Source organism: Pan paniscus, chromosome 8 (genome assembly GCF_029289425.2).
Source record: "Pan paniscus chromosome 8, NHGRI_mPanPan1-v2.0_pri, whole genome shotgun sequence".
NCBI lineage: Eukaryota > Metazoa > Chordata > Mammalia > Primates > Hominidae > Pan > Pan paniscus.
The window spans coordinates 146017797-146034144 of record NC_073257.2 but is presented as its reverse complement, the minus strand read 5'-3'; the positions used below and the strand labels follow the sequence as shown (position 1 = coordinate 146034144).

Genomic DNA, 16348 nt, shown 5'->3' with positions numbered 1-16348 from the left:
AATTCTCATACTGTCAGTGTAGTAAACTGACTTTCTATTAGTGATTTTTAACTCCAAATCCTTCATGAGAATATGGCAAAATGCTAGTAAATTTTAAAATCCCCATATCAATGCATGAAATAAATACTGATTCACTTTCTACAAGAATGCAAATTGTTACTGGCTGGATTCCCAAATTGGAATGGCTGAAATAGTGCTAAATTAAATTTGGCCTGAAGCAACCTTCATACATTGAGTCCCTAAGAATGAACTGCAACCTAAGAGTTTATTTTTGTAACAAATAGTTGAGTCTCAGCCAATCACAGCCACTGAGCTCCAAACGAACACAGGCTGCCAACTGATCAGACCATGTCTATACAGGGCCAATGCCTCATCACAACATGCAAATTAGGCAAACACTCAACGGTAACCAATAAAGCTGTTTCTGTATGTTACTTCCTTTTCCTGTCTATAAAAACTGCTTGCCACATGGCTGGACGAAGTTCCCTGAACCTCCCCTGGTTCTGGGTGCTGTCCAATTTGTGAATCATTCTCTGCTCAAATAAAGTCTACTAAATTTAATTTGTCTATAAAGTTTTTCTTAACAATAGCATACTGTCCCCCATGATCTGAGGCACTTCCTTTATAGCCTTTACAATATCAGTTACAATGAAGGTAATCCGAAATACCAACCTGTTTAATCCTTCATACTGTTAACCTCCAGGATTCATCTGTCTTAAGTACTGACCAGACAAGAATTTGGAAAAGAGAGTTAGAGGGAACCAAAACTTCTACTTCAACAATTTCCTTAATCAGAACAACAATCTCTCATTACTTCAAGAGAGTCTGCATTTATTGTATACCACCAAAGATGTCTCCAGTCACATTTTCCCATTAGCAAATTTACCCCTACCCTGCTTTCAAGTGCCTTTCAGAGTATCATCTGTATACCCCACAGGGATTACTGGACAACTAGCATCCATATCTGGTGACCCTAAGAAGTTTGCATATCACCTCTACATCACTTCATCCAAAAAAGCCATTGCAAAAAGCCTAAGGCTTTTTTTTGTTTTATACTGTAAGGGATATTTTAATTTTATGGACTTTTGAATTTTAATTCCTAGAAATTACCTTTACTATTATTTTCTGTCTAGAACTTCTATATCTGGATATTTGCACTTCTGTGGATATTTCTCAGCTGTTCGATCATATTTGTTTCCTTCTAGGAATGTGCTGGTATCCCACCTTACAAATGATGAATTCTTTCTTCAGCTATATTCATTCTCATATGCAATCTATTACGCTTTTTATTCAGCTGTTAACTTCTTTGCACCTAGTGTTTCTATTTGATTATTTTTCATTACATCTTATTCTTGTTTCCTATTGATAATATCCTTCCCTTGTTGCATATTTTCTCTATTTCAAATTCTCACTCTTCCATTTTAATACTTCTGATATGTTGTCCAATTTACATTTTTTAATTTAAGGAAGATATATTTCTGAAATGTTCAATTTAAATAAGTTATATCTTAGTATTTTGGCATTTAATAATATTATTAATTTGGCTTATCCCTGAAGAGATAGATACGTTGCCTGTTAGTATGAACTGGGGAGGGGCAGAAGAAGGAATCTAGGTCAATCCTTAGAGGTCAAAGGTTTATGAAGGGATGGGCTTTCAGGTGAAGAACTCAAGTTACCACAAACCAGAATTAACCACTCCTATTCGGTTTCACCGCACCAAGTAACTTTTCAAGTCAACACTCTACATTCAAACACCAAGGAAATGGAAGACTGCCTAAATTGTCATCCGTCAGCCCTGGGAGTTTGGAGGAAACTGAATGAAAGAGAGAAAGCCAAGTCTGGTGAGTCCTCATCCATTAGTTTTCCTCAATTCTCCACCCTGTCAAGGATTTTGCATTCCCTTGATTTTATCCCTACAGAAGGATGGGCCATTGGAAGTACTGGCCTTCAAAGGTATGGGCAACCATTGCCAAATCCTGCAACAAAAAAGAAGGCAAAGGGGAAGTCAAGACACTATTTCAACTGCTCTTTTCTAATTTCTGCTTTAACAGCTGAGCCAAAAGCCCTTTGCTGTCAGCTGCAGCCATCTACCTGCCTTGCCACATACCAGTTCAAAGTAGCTGTCTTTTTTCCTAAGGATTTCTCACATTTTTATGAGTCTGCATCGAGTTTTCCTTCTCCCCCCCAGTTTCCCTTGGGTTGATTTGCTGGAGAGCAGCAGCAGCTTGTGCTAATTTGCAGTCTTGGCATAAATTGGAAACTCTCCTCCAAGCAGGTTTATGAACAGGAAACAGAAGACAACATCGCTGTAATAGAATCAAAGTAGACTACTGAATAGTCTTCTGAGATATACAAGATCCAAATTCTGGAAGAAACCTCAAACATCTAATTGTACATTTGACTACCCTGCTGGAATATTTAACTGTTAATTCCTTTAACAATATGGTCTCAAGTGAATGGACTAGAGAGACAATTTTAAAGTGTAGAATAAATTGAAGAAAAGTTTTACGTTTAAAGTTTAAATTATTTTAAATTTTGACTTAAAACTTGATTTGAAATTATCTTAATTTTAATAAAGAATGAAAAACAAATTTGAGAAATCTTCAAACTGCTTTCCACAGTGGCTGAACTAATTTACATACCCACCAACAGTGGATAAGCATGAACTTTTCTCAACAGCCTTACCAGCATCTTTTCTTTCTCTTTTTAACTTTTTAATAACAGACATTCTGACTGGTGTGAGACAGTATCTCATTGCAGTTTTGATTTGTATTTCTCTGATGATTAGTGATGATGAGTATGTTTTCATGTCTGTTGGCCACTTGTGTGTCTTCTTTTGAGAAGTGTGTGTCCATGTCCTTTGCCAATTTTTTTTTTTTGTTTGGAATTATTTGTTTCTTGCTTGCTGAATTGAGTTCCTTATAGATTCTGGATATTAGACCTTTGTTATATGCAGAGTTTGTGCATATTTTTCCCCATGCTGTAGGTTGTCTGTTTATCAATAGTTTGTTTCTTTTGCTGTGTAGAAGCTCTTTAGTTTAATCAGGTCTTACTTGTCAATTTTTCGTTTTGTTGCAATTGCTTCTGGGGACTTAGCCAAAAATTCTTGGCCAAGAAAGCCTCTGAGAAAGGTATTTCAGAGGCTTTCTTCTAAAAGTTTAAGAGTTTGAGGTCTTACATTTAAATCTTAAATCCATCTTGAGTTAATATCTGTATAGAGTGAGCTACCATTTGACCCAGTAATCCCATTGTTGTGTATATCCCCAAATGAAAAGAAGTTATTATACCAAAAGGCACATGCACTCATATGTTCATCTCTGTGCCAATCACAATAGCAAAGACATGGAATCAACCTAGATGCCCATCAATGGTGGACTGAATTTTTAAAATGTAGTATATATATACTATGAACTACAACATAGCCATAGAAAAGAATGAAATCCTGTCCTTTGCAGCAACATGAATGGAGCTGGAGGTCATAATCCTAAGTGAATTATCACAGAAACAGAAACCTAAATATGGCATGTTTTCACTTACAAGTGGGAGCTAAATATGGAGCACACAAGGACAGAAACATGGGAACAACAGACACTTCAGATTACTAGAGAGGGGAGGGAGAGAGGGGGACATGGGTTGATAAAATTATTTGGGTATTATGCTCACTACCTGGGTGCAATATACCCATGTGACAAACCTAAACATGTACCCCCATATCTAAAATAAAAGTTGAATTTTATAAAAATAAAAATAATAAAATATGTTAAAAAAGAAAAAAATAGATATCAATAATGGTAAACCTTAAACTACAGATAAATTGCAAAGTTCTAGGTAAAGTGTCTAAATCCCTACTTTTAGCTGGGACATCTATTTGAGAAAACCTGTATCCAGCTCTTTAAATATAATTTGCATTGCCGTTGCTTCAATTCACAATTTTGAAGCAATCATCATATAATGCTCCTGGCATTGGTGGTGAAAATAAGTCAAAGCATATTTAAGCCTGTATTTTTGAAGCATGTTAACTGTCCTAATGCCCATCTCCTAATGTCCTCATAACGGGAATATTTTATTTTTACATTTTGGTTTCTCTTATATTCCCAAATATAGAGCCCACATTAAATGAAAGCTAACTAAACAACTATTTGGGAGTTCCTGGAACCTACTCTTTTCCAGCTGTCTCTCTGAGTGGACTACCCTTGTTCCTCAGATTCCACCACATCAGGTCTTTTAAAGTTAATCATGAGTGCTCTACATTAAAATGCAAAATATCCTAGAACGAAAGACATTTTTACCTACTGGTATATAATTGTGTATTATTTTATCAGATCGTTGGTATGGTATTGACCATACCATAGTCAATGAATTAGTATTGAATACCAGGATTTAAAGCAGGCTTCAAAAGACACTGAGGAACATAGATCAAAGAGAGCTGGTGAAAAGTTTCAGGATACCAGGTGGGACATGGAAACTAGCAGCACCTTTAGGCCATTTGCCAAAGTGGGGAAAGGAGAAAATATTTTAAAGCAGGTGGGAGTATGCTGATGTAACTACCTTCTTCACGCTTTCATTTAGAGCCACTGTGCCCAAGAGACTGAAAATACTTCTGAAATTATTACACATATCCCAAAGTCAGGGCTATAAATTGTGATGCAACAAAAGATCTGACTTTCCCAGGCTGACCACCCAGCTTGCTTACACCTCCCTGCACAGCAACATACACAAGTTCCAATTTGAGGCCCTGCTTTAGAAATTTCTCACCTGTCCAAAAGAAATTCACCTGAATCTTCCTCTCTACTCCACCTAAAACTGATGAATCATCGTTACTTCTGGTTGTAGAAAGAATGAATGAATTCATTTCTCAGAAAAGAAAGTTAACACTGAGATGATGGGGGAAATGTTGGCAGATATTCATATATGGACAACTTTTCCTCATCTCTAAAATCATACTATGCCTAAAGCCAATGTTCAAGTTACACCTATTTTAATTATTTTGCAATATTTAGATACCTAAGTCAGAGACGTCAAAGCAAGGGCTTTCCTTCGCAATTATAACCCCTCTAATCCTATCCCAAATTCCCAGCCATCTTCAAAACAAAGCCAGTGGATTTCTGTGCATAATTAACACCCAGACTAGACCATTCTTAACTGGCTCCTCACCTGTAACACCAAATTAATGTCAGGAAATGCAACTACACCTATCATTAGCTGCGTTCCATATTCCAAAAGAGAAAAAGATATTGCTTTGAATATATCTTCCTCTTACTTTTTCAAATATTTCCTTATTTGAATTCCTTTGGGTAAATGTCATTTCCTGTTAGGACCCCAAATTCGAATTCCTTTTTGAGATTCAAAATAACAACCAGTTGTTGGTTTCACAATAGCACTGCAAAAGACTGAAAGTTCTTATAAATCCCTGAAGGAACAAAAAACCATGAGAGTTTTTATCTACCTAACATTTTGAGTTTTGATCCTTTGGTTTTAGTTTGATATTCTAATATTTAAGCAAGTAATTAATAATAACTAATTTTAATAAACTCAGAACATCTGTAGAAGGTACAATTTAGGCAACTACTAAATCATGCACCTCTTTCCTGGATTCATTCTGTAGTTTTAAAACAAATTAGTGTCCATTAAATACAACATATTTCCATTTTAAAGAAATTATTAAAATTCCACATAATACTTTATGCATGCATGAATATTTGAACATGTAAAACAAAAACAAAAATGTTAGAACTTGTAGTTAGCACTCTGTTCAATGTTCTAGTTCAATTTCTATTCTTTTCATCTATCCTATAATTGTTTATCTTGATTCTATTATTAAATGAGTATGCTGGGTTTATAAGATGAAATTAATTCCCATCTAGCAATTTCTAAATTCACAATTTTATAAGTCTTAGCTATGTGAAAATAAATAGAAACAGACCTCTTTGCTGATTTTATAACTAAAGAAACCTGAATTGAATAATTAGGACATAAAAACATGTGATAGTAAAGTTTACTGAGAAATGGCTACCAAAAACAAGATTCATTTTCAAGTAAACAATGCAAAAATTCACTAAGCTATTCGCCAAGTAGTTTTTCTCTTTCTACATTTATACTTGCACTAGCTCTGCTAAAAGAAGCCTAATATATCTACGATTGAGACCATGTCTTTATTGGAAATAGTGAAAATAGGATAATACATTCAATATTGGTTCACTTAAGGTAAGCCTAAACTACAGGAGATAAAGAATGCCATTAGCCAAATAGAAACTGTCTTAAAGATACAACATCTAAGAAGATGATGACAACAGCATAATATGAAACTCCATATTATAGTTAGCAACCTGCTTTGGTGATAAGACCTGAGCTCATAGGGGTATGCGTCCGAATAAAATAATTCAAAATGTGGAAGAAAAAACAGAGTGTGACATCAGAAAATTGCTGAAATTATTTCTATTTGAATACTTTTTTTCTGACCCAGAGAGGTACAATTTATCATGGAATGAATGGAACAATATGTGACAATAAGAGGAACCAATGAGAATAAATTAGGCTAGATTGCTGTGATACAGTGTTTTGCTTACTTGAACTGGCTACAAGTTTCTTTGCTAAATTCAAGTTGTTTCCTATACTGCTTAACATGCCAAATTTGTTTTGATTTAAAATGCAGTAATGAAAAGAAAAAATTACATTGGCATTACTTTATACGGCAAAGTTATTTTCAGATATTAATATATTCCACAAACAAATTTATTATACTCATTCTAGTTGACCTTAAAATTCTGTTATTCTGCTATTTTCCTAAAGAATATAAAGATCCAGTATGAATATTAGTGTAAAAAAATCTTACAAAGGTCTACCTGGCTTTGATGACCCGTCATTACACAGGAAGATCCCTGCTGCTACTGGCGCTGAATTCTCAGTCATGATAGAGCTTTTCCACAATCATGGAAAGATTTGTTAATTTTTGCATCCACACCCCTTCACTCTAGTTTGACCACACGCTAGGTTGCCTCTTTAATGCCAGGTTCCACCACGTGACTTGAATTAGCCAATGAAATGTAAACAGAAGTTACACGCGCCTCTTCCATGCACCAGGTGCAAATCTTGTCTCATTTTCTTCTATCTCTTTCCTCCCCCGCACTGCCACACGTGAAGCTGCTGATTGCCTGGGTTCTGGACTGAAGATCTTATGGAGATGAGCACCAGCTGTGGAGAAAGCCAGTGGTGTCCCAGACTTTAGGACTATTTCAGGAGAAAAAAAAAAGTACTTTGGACCATAGAACTTTTGCAGGTGAGAGCTGAGCTGTGTCACGGAATCCTTCATCTTATAGATGGCTAATTTTTTATTTTGGTAGAAGATGAAGTTTTGCCATGTTGCCAAAGCTGATCTTAAACTCCTGGGCTTAAGTGATCTGCCCACCTCAGCCTCCCAAAGTAATGGGATTATAGGCGTGAGCCACCACACTTGGCCTTTTCTTTTTTTCATATTTATTTAATTATTTTATTTTATTGAGACAGAGTCTCACTCTGACACCTGGGCTGGAATGCAGTGGCTATCATGGCTCTCTGCAGTCGTGAACTCCTGGACTCAAGTGATCCTCCCATCTCAGCCTCCTGAGTAGCTGGGACTACAGGCTTGCACCCATGCCTGGCTAATTTTTTTATTTTTACTTTTTTGTAGTGACAGGCTCTCGCTACGTTGCTCAGGCTCGTCTTGAACTCCTGGCCTCAAGTGATTCTCCTACTTGGCCTCTCAAAGTGCTGGGATTATAAGCCTGAGCCACTGAACCCAGCAAAATTTGCCTTTCTTATACTAATTTATCTCTGTTGGGTCCAAGAGCTTACAAGTTGGTTGTCATTTAATATGTTAAACACTAGAATATTTTTTAGTTGAAATTTTATTTTTTCCCTTTACATATTGTAACCTTTAGTGCTTTATTTCACTAATAAGAATTATAGTTTGCAATCATTTCCCACCTCTATATTCAGTATATCAATTTTTGTTTTTCCTTTCTACTTCTGTCTTTTGCTATAATTTGCTGTAATACAGGTACTTTCATCAAGGCATCCAGTTCTTTATATCATTCCATATTTTTACTTGGGAGAAATAGAAATGTTGCTAATTCCATCTTACTGACAATACCTAAATTATTGTTTGTTATAGAACATAATGATTTAAATATACAAAACACTAAACTGAGATTTTTTACATTTTATGCGTGCAGAATTTACATTTTATGTGTGCAGAGACAAAAATTGTTATAAGATTACAAGTTAATGTGAAAGATGATTTCCGATTCATGAGTTTCAGGTTTTGATAGCATATCCTTATCCACTAGATTAGTCTTTTAAAAATGTGTATGATAGGGAAAAAATCGAGGGCATGAAATTCTGAGACTTATGGGAACTAAACTTAAATGTTCGTTGTTAGATTTTTTTTTTTTTTTTTTTTTGCTGCATATGAAGTTTTAGGCAGTCATTGTCCAACAACATTAAATACTGAACATATGGGGAAAGCATATGATTTTTCGAAATGTTTTTCTAAAGTAATCTCATTCTACATACACTTAAGAGCAGTTATAATGCTTTAGTGACACTTGAAGTAGCTATTTAATGTGATCTCACCACTATAGGGAAGGCCGTTGCATGACTTTTTTGTGTGTGCTTAACTGCTAAACAGGAGAACCTTTTCCTGAGCAACCAGCTGGGAAGGATTTAATTTGACATTCTCCCTACTAGGACCCCCCAAAGAGACTGGCATGTGTGCCCAGCCCATTATGACAAGAGAACAAGGGGAATGGTGCTATCCACTGATATCTGACCAGCACTTTATGTTTTAAAAAGTGTTTTTACAGCTATTATTTTCTTCCCCGCACAACCACCTTGTGAAGAAGGTAGGATAGCTATTATTATCTTTCTTTCACAAATAAGCCACTTGTTACTTGGCTTCTAAAGCATACCTAAGCTCTAATTAAAGTTTCACAACATTAGTGTTTAGAGAGGTACCAATCAGTGCATCCAGTTTACAACATGATTCAGAAACTTGGGGAAAAAGCAGACTGCCTGATCCCTACACCCCAAAGAAACACAGCTATTTTCCTAACCAACAATCACCATTTACTTCCTAGCTGGCTATCAGAGAACAGTCAAGAGCAATTTATGATGCTCTTACCTCCTTAACAAAAGACACTGCAGTACTGTTAGCAGTACCATAATAAAATGTTTTTGGTTTTTTGCTTTAGAGATAGGGTCTGGCTCTGTCACCCAGGCTGGAGTGCAGTGGTACCATCATAACTCACTGCAGCCTCAAACTACTGGGCTCAAGCAATCCTCCCACCTCAGCCTCCTGAGTAGCTGGGACTACAGGTGCATACCACTATGCCTGGCTAATTTAAAAAAAATTTTTTTTGTAGAGATGGAGTCTGGCTATGTTGCCCACACTGGTCTTGAACTCCTGGCCTCAAGCAATCCTCCCTCCTCAGCCTTCCAAAGTGTTGGGATTACAGGTCTGAGCCACCCCATCTGGCCTAAAATGTTTTGAATTAATGAAAACAATACTGTACCAATCAAGACAAGTAGGATGGAGGATCTGGTGAAAAAGAGATAACACTACGAGGAATGATTGATTTTGATGGGCTGGTGGTAAGGAAGGGCAGGGGGTGCAATCTGGAAGGGGTACACAGGTAGGGCTGCACACAAAAGTAGAGCACCATTAAAATGAATTTTAGATAAACAATGAACACTTTTTTAGTATTTTTTTTTCTGGCAACCGTGAACACAGGAGACTTTAACTTTCCCTAGAATGTACAATCCTTGAGGGCAGAAATTTTTGCCTCTTTGGTTCACTGCTGTATCCCCAGTACCTAAAACAGCACATAGTAGGTGCTCATGTATATCTGGCCTATATTAATAAGGTTTATTTCTTAAGCTAAGTAGTGTGTACAAAGGTGCTTGTTATATAACTTCCACACATTTTGTATGTCTGAAGTGTGGCATAATACATTTTACAAATTACAGCATTAATGAATAGCTCGTTTTAAAAGCAGTTTCTTTTACCCAGCCTCCGTGAGGGACTCCAAGGGGGAAGTCAGAGTATAAAAGGTTGTGAATCACCCCTTATCCCATTTAAATGTTACATGGGGATGTCAACTTGAGATGATCAGTCATCGCATGTATTTTGTGCCAAGGGCATGGCTTGCCCTTTCCCAGAGGCTCCTCTTTTGCTTGTTTTATTACTAAGACTATGGAAAGTGCTTCTTTTGCCACTGCCCTGACTCCATCGTCACATGAAATTTCCCCTCATGCTCTATGAAGCCCAAGCAGCAATTTTTGGAAATTGAAGAAACATATAATTTACTCCACATCTGAAACTCCTACTAAACCCAAATAGCTTATCCCTTTCTCATAGGAGACCAGTAATTGGCCCTCACTAGCTGCCATGAAGCCCTCTTTATCTCACCTTCATCTAGGTTCTCTAAATGTTATTTACACGCATAGAAGTGTATTTATAACCCGCATCTCTTACATGGAGTATTTTTTTAAACATTGGAGAGGTGTTTCTTTTGTAATACAAAGTGGGAAAAGGTAAAGGAATGATTTTTATTAACATATTCTCAACCATGTGAAATATATAACATTTGACAACTATATAAAAAATAGGAAGACATTTATTTCTAGGTGGTATTATCACCAGTAATTCTTGCTTTTGTTTTGGTTTTCAGACAATACAACACGCATCTATACTTTTAAATTTTCAGCTGGGTGCGGTGGCTCATGCCTGTAATCCCGAAGTGCCGAGGTAGGCAGATCACCTGAAGTCATGAGTTCAACCCCAGCCTGGTTAACATGGTGAAACCTCATCTCTACTAAAAATACAAAAATTGGCCAGGCGTGATGGCATGGGCCTGTAATCCCAGCTACGTGGGAGGCTGAGGCACAAGAATCACTTGAACCCAGGAGGCAGAGGTTGCAGTGAGCTGATATCACGCCACTGCACTCCAGCCTGGGTGACAGAGCAAGACTCCATCTCAAAAAAAAATTTTTTTTTTCTATGAGTGTCATATATATGGTGTACACACATTTGTGTTTGTATATACATATATGTATGTATATATTACTATGTGTGTATATACATATACAGACACATACACATATATGTATGTTTGCATATATATTACTGTTTATGGTTGAGTCTCTAATTAGATTTGCTTATAGATGTACATGGGTCATGGTGACTAGAATAAGTAAAAAATCTTCCCCTGCACAGTCCAGATAACTGTCTGCAGTAACAATTCATACTCTGACACCCTGAAAGTCACAAATCAGAGAGCTTTCTTTTGCTTTCAACCTCAATGCCCAGACCTGTTAGGCAGGATACCAGGTGGGAAGGAAAAGTTACAGCTTGCTTATTAGATCTCAGGAACAAAGCAAAAAGGTAAGTACAGAACAAACCAAGTTGGAAAGGAATTAGTGGGGTAGGTATCTAAACCCATGAAGAAAGGATTTTGCCCAAGGCACCAGAAGAAGGTTGAGGTCTTGAGGTACCAACAATCTTAAACACCCCTTCCCCTGAGCATGTGAATGGAAGCAAATGCAGGGCAAGGGAGGAAACCACATCATCAGAGGGAATTAAAACCCACCCACTACACTTGAAATTTCATAATGTTTCTATCTCCTCTCTCACCAAATATTTTACTGGAGAAAGTCATCATAATTCTGATTTATTTTATTTTTTGATATGGAGTCTCACTCTGTCACTCAGGCTGGAGGGCAGTAGTGCAATCTGGGCCCACTGCAACCTCTGCCTCCCAGGTTCCAGCCATTCCTGTCTTAGCCTCCTAAGTAGCTGGGATTACAGGCATGCGCCACCATGCCTGGCTAATTTTTGTATTTTTGTAGAGATGGGGTTTCGTCATGTTGGCCAGGCTGGTCTTGAACTACCGACCTTGGGTGATCCATCCCCCTCGGCCTCCCAAAATGCTGGGATTACAGGTGTGAGCCACTGCCCATAATTCTGATTTTTCTTACTTCATTTACAGTAAGTCCCCGAACTTCTCTGTGACATTACATAGGGATGATGATGACAGTAAAACAATAGCTTAATCTCATTAGATTATTGTGAGGATTAAGTATGAAAATGCAGGCAAAGCATTTTAGGCACCATGGTGCATTTAAGTGTTCAGTGAATGTTAGATATTCTCATTCATGTCTTTATTATTGATAGCAGTCCCACAGCAGAATCTATAAAAGTCTCAAGAAGCTGGGCAGTAAAAAGGTCAAAAATGGAATGGACAGGGAAAGATCAGTCATCCCAGAACAAATAACTGAGTTTATCTGGGTTTGGGTTATAGTGTTCTACCCAGAGGAGATACTTGCAGCTGAGACCGCTAGAATAAAAAGTCACATTCATGGGCTGGGAATGCCCACTTTAGAGGTCACTTCCTGCTGTTGTCTTCAAAAGTGCTTTACGGCTTACATAGCTCCTGTAAGTATGTTTCTGGTGCGCTCACTGGTCCTAAACCGGCAGGTGGATATACTTACCGATGGTTTACATGTGGAGAAATAGCCCTGCCCAATATTTCACGGTTAGTGATGGAACTAGGACTCAAATTCAGGTTTCCTGGCTCCAATTCTACACTTGCTCCAGTACATAATGTTGTCATTTGAAGGTGTTCAGAGCCAGCAGACGTAGGACTCTGGACTCAGACGCTCAGAAAAAATTTCTGCATAGACAATTACTATTCTCACTCATTCAGCTATTTGGTACATAACTCAAAAAAGAAATGAACACTTGGCATGCCATTTTGGGCAGGTTGTCCCCATGGTGATGTGTCTCTTAGGAGGATCTTCTCTGCATTTCATGTACAGATTTCTCCCGAATCTCACAGAAGCAATATTGGAACAGAAAGTGAAACTATGTAAGTCTCTAATATAACCAAAATAAGAATTCAAATACAGGTCTTTATGATTCATAATATGGCTTGTCACATATTCCTAAGAGAATCATTTTACAGAATATATACTTCTCTTCCCTCCTTTCTCTTTGTTTAGCAACATCAAACAAAAGCTGCTTGGGAGTGGCTACTAGGAATTGGTTTTAAGCATCCAAACTAATTTCCTCTCTCCTTATTCAATCCCTCAGAAAGAAGTGCAAGAGGAGTATACATTACATTTGCATCAGCATTCAGCATTTACATTTGTCTTCCAACACTTCAACAGAATTGACTTAGGTAATAATTTACTCAACTGATTTCAGTGCAAGACTCTAAGATAAAAGCAAATTTTCTGAGAGTAAAACAAAACAAACCCAAACTTCAATGGACAGAAAATTGCTTTGAAATCCTAGTTATCTAGGCAACTTGCTATTATCCGTTCAATATTAAAGAGAATAAAAAATTAGTTTGAGAAAAGACATACATTTAACACACAAACTCCAGAGCACAGGGTTACCTGAGGCACTGCCGTTAACCTTTGTGGTGTGAGCCATGCTGGCTTGAGTCCAATGAGAGATTCAGAAAGGAGTGAGGAGTCATGCAAATTTTATGCATCAAGTTCTCAAAGGCATTCAACCTGAAACAATAAAGAGAGCCCCATCAAAATGGATCATTTAAAAAATGTACAACACTAAATCTTAGACTTCCATTTACAAAGATGACTGCTAACAGAGAAAGGAAATCGGAATGGGGGGAGAAAGACTATAGATCCAGGAGGTGACTGCATTGGACCTGGCAGTATGGAGATAACACCCACGGATGTACCAGTGGCTACATACTGAAAGGGGTCTCTACACATAATAATCTATGGGAAACAAAATTGGTTCTCTAGAAATGAGACTATTTTAGGAAAGTGGTCACCAAATACAAATGACTTCCTAATGTGTAGCACTCTACAAAATATTTTTGGTTTTTAAGCATATCTTCCTTTCCAAATTCTGGTTCAAAAAGTTCATTTATTCAACTGCAATTTCAAAGCAATTATTGCACCAAATGTTTACATTTTTAAAAAGATTAACTTCATGGAAATTCTTTTGAGATATCCGAAGTCTTTCTACCAACGCCTCTTTCTTACATGCAACCACCTTTCTAAAGCACAAATCTGATCCAGTCAGTCCTCCTCCTCTTAAACAAAAATTCATTATCTCCCACTGTGCCGTTGGATAAACTTCAAATTATTAGAGGCATTCGGACCAGAGCAACTCCATCTTGAATAGGGGCTAGATAAAATAAGGCTGAGACCTTTATTTTAAGTCTAAATTCCCAGAAGGTTAGGCATTCTTAGTCACAGGATGAGACAGGTCAGCACAAGATACAGGTCACAAAGACCTTGCTGATAAAACAGGTTGTGGTAAAGAAGCCGTCCAACACCCACCAAAACCAAGATGGAGATGAAAGTGATCTCTGGTCATTCTCACTGCTCATTATATGCTAATTATAATGCATTAGCATGCTAAAAAACATTCCCACCAGCAGCAGGACAGTTTACAAATGCCATGGCAATGTCAGGAAGTTATCCTATATGGTCTAAAAAGGGGAGGACCCCTCACTTCCAGGAACTGCCCACCCCTTTCCTGCAAAACACAAGAATAATCCACCTCTTGTTTAGCATCAAGAAGTAACTGTGTGTACAATCAGTTGAGCAGCCTACGCTCCTGCTCTGCCTATGGAGTAGCCATTCTTTATTCCTTTATTTTCTTAATAAACTTGCTTTTACTTTACTCTATGGATTCACCTCTAATTCCTTCTTGTGAGAGATCCAAGATCTTGGGGTCTGGATTAAGACCCCTTTCCAGTAACAAAATGATAGAACACGGCACATAGTTCTGAAACACCGGGGTCCACATTGGGCAATATATTCATTTTACATTGATATTTCTATTTAAAAGTTACCTGAGATTACCATAATAAGACTTATATTTCAATCACAAAATTTAAAACAAAAAAAGAAAAAAAAATACAAAAAAGTACACTGTTTCCCCTTTGGTTTTTGCAAATACCTTCCGAAAAATACTAGCAAACAGTAAACAACAGTACATATAGAAATTCCATTTCCATTGTGCCCAAACTCTGACTCTAGACCCATGAAATCAGAAGAAGTTGGGAGAAATAAATTCTAAGTTGAGAATTAAAGTGTCAATTCAGAAACCCACATGACCTCTTAACAACAGAATGCCAAAATAATATCTGTATACACTAATTCTAATGCAGCCATTGAAATCATATAAGTTTTTAATAAGGCAAAATATTCAAAGTATGTTGGTTAAAAGAAAAACAAAACTGTATACTATCCTAAACCTAATTTTATTAAAAATATGTATGTGTATGTGTATATGTACACATTTAAACGATGAGAAGTAAATGTACCAAAATGTTCACTGTGGTGGTTGCCTCTGGTTGATGAAATCATGGATTTTAGCTCTTTTCTTATTTTTGTAATAATAATTATTAAAAATAAATATTTAGGCCAGGCGCAGTGGCTCACACCTGTAATCCCAGCACTGTGGGAGGCTGAGGCGGGCAGATCACCTGAGGTCAGGAGTTTGAGACCAGCCTGGCCAACATGGCAAAACCTCGTCTCTACTAAAAAATACAAAAATTAGCCAGGGATGGTGGTGCACGCCTGTAATCCCAGCTACTCGGGAGGCTGAGGCACCAGAACCACTTGAACCTGGGAGACGGAGATTGCAGTGAGCTGAGATTGCACCACTGCACCCCAGCCTGGGCGACAGAACGAGACTGTCTCAAAAAATAAAACTAAAAACTTAGACCCCTTCTGTCTTATTTGCTTTAAAACCCTCAGGGAAAAGAAAAGGTATTTTTTAAAATGCTATTCAAAAAAGGAAACTATCAGGCTACAATCATGAAGATTATAAGGGGTCAGAAATATAAGTAAATAAAAAGGAAGGAAAAGGAAATGGCTGATTGCTTTGATCACATAGGGTGAGAATTTCTTGCCACTTAGTGAAATTTCCCTCATTGTTTAAATGGGTTTGCACCACAGTTCAAAGCTAACTACTGTGAAAGCAACTCAGTGTAAACTCAAAAGGACCCTTTTTTCTCTCTTTTTTTTTTTTTTTTTTTTTTTTAAACAGATTGCTTCTGACAAGCCTGCCCGCTGCGTGGCTTTTCCAGCTACACTGACTAGCATTGTGTTCACCTGGAGAGAGGAGATTCTAAACCATCCACTCCCTGCTGATCCTTAGTTTCTGGCTGGTGACACACCAGAAGGATAGGATGGCTCCAATCTCCCTGATGAAGGGGGTAATCACCTGACTTTCTCTTGGAAACAGAGGCACTGGTTCAGGTCCACAACACTGAACTTGGAGAGCAATAACCTTTGTGTGCACAGTCATTGCTGGCTGAATCAA

At 37.4% G+C, this 16348-nt stretch overlaps 1 long non-coding RNA gene across 1 annotated transcript in view; it reads right to left on the bottom strand.

Annotated features, from left to right (window-relative positions):
- LOC117978247 (uncharacterized) overlaps nucleotides 1-16348 on the bottom strand; it is a 194753-nt gene that overhangs the window by 156850 nt on the left and 21555 nt on the right. The window contains exon 5 of the long non-coding RNA XR_008620089.2: nucleotides 13435-13554. This is a non-coding gene — a long non-coding RNA (uncharacterized LOC117978247). The remainder of the gene's footprint in view (nucleotides 1-13434; nucleotides 13555-16348) is intronic.